Consider the following 1,412-nt stretch of genomic DNA (forward strand, 5'->3'; position numbering starts at 1 on the left):
ACTCTGTTTTGTGTTTTCTGAAAGGCATTTAATAACCTTTTAGTTACAGTGCATTCGGAAAGTATTCAGACCCCTTGACCGTTTACACATTTTGTACATTACTGCCTTATTCTAAAATGGATTAAATAAAAATCCTCATCAAGTTACACACAATACCCCATAATGACAAAGCAAAAACAGTTTTTTTTAAAATTGTTGCTAATTTATAAAAATAAAATAAAATAAATAACTTGTCCTACTGAAATTACTCAGCAGTAGCTGATGCATCTGCAGTGTGCACAGTGAGAGTGACCTGATAATCGAAACCTACAAATAGTCTATCTGAGCTGAAGGCTATGTCTAACGGTATCTGCCGGTAAACCATGAGAGAGAATAAATGACCTGATAACGAGAGAAATAGACGCCATAGATTACTAGAATAATCCTATATAAAAGAGTCTGAAATAAACTCTTAAGAGACCTTCCCAAAAGAGACAATGAACGCTTGATCACTAACACTGATCGCCATGTGGGTGTTTAGCAATCCCACCACATGCTAGTATAAACAGCCCATCCAACACGGTGGACACTATAGCAGCCTTGATTAGTCATCGCATAGCTATACGACGTCAGCTTCCCCACTAATGTCCAGGGTGATAACTTAAAATCTGAGGAAGAAAGGTTAGGATTAGGTAGAAGTATCCATTTAAAATGAGGCTGTACTCCTGTGTGTATATACAGTGCATTCGGAAAGTATTCAGACCCCTTCCCCTTTTCTACATTTTGTTACGTTACAGCCTTATTCTAAAATTGATTAAAAATAAAAATCCTCATCAATCTACACACAGATTCTTTAGCAAATGTATTACAAATAAAAAACAAAAATAGCTTATTTACATGAGTATTCAGACCATTTGCTATGAGACTCGAAATTGAGCTCAGGTGCATCCTGTTTCCATTGATCATCCTTGAGCTGTTTCTACAACTTGATTGGAGTCCACCTGTGGTAGATTCAATTGATTGGACATGATTTGGAAAGGCACACACCTGTCTATATACGGTCCCACAGTTGACAGTGCATGTCAGAGCAAAAACCAAGCCATGAGGTCGAAGGAATTGTCCGTGGAGCTCCGAGACAGGATTGTGTCGAGGCACAGATCTGGGGAAGGGTACGAAAACATTTCTGCAGCATTGAAAGGTCCCCAAGAACACAGTGGCCTCCATCATTCTTAAATGGAAGAAGTTTGGAACCACCAAGACTCTTCCTTGAGCTGGCCGCTTGACAGCCTGTTTGGAGTTTGCCAAAAGGCACCTAAAAGACTCAGACCATGAGAAACACGATTCTCTGGTCTGATGAAACCAAGATTGAACTCTTTGGCCTGAATACCAAGCGTAACGTCTGGAGGAAACCTGGCACCATCCCTATGGTGAAG

Source organism: Coregonus lavaretus, assembly GCF_964263955.1.
Source record: "Coregonus lavaretus genome assembly, chromosome: 6".
Lineage (NCBI taxonomy): Eukaryota > Metazoa > Chordata > Actinopteri > Salmoniformes > Salmonidae > Coregonus > Coregonus lavaretus.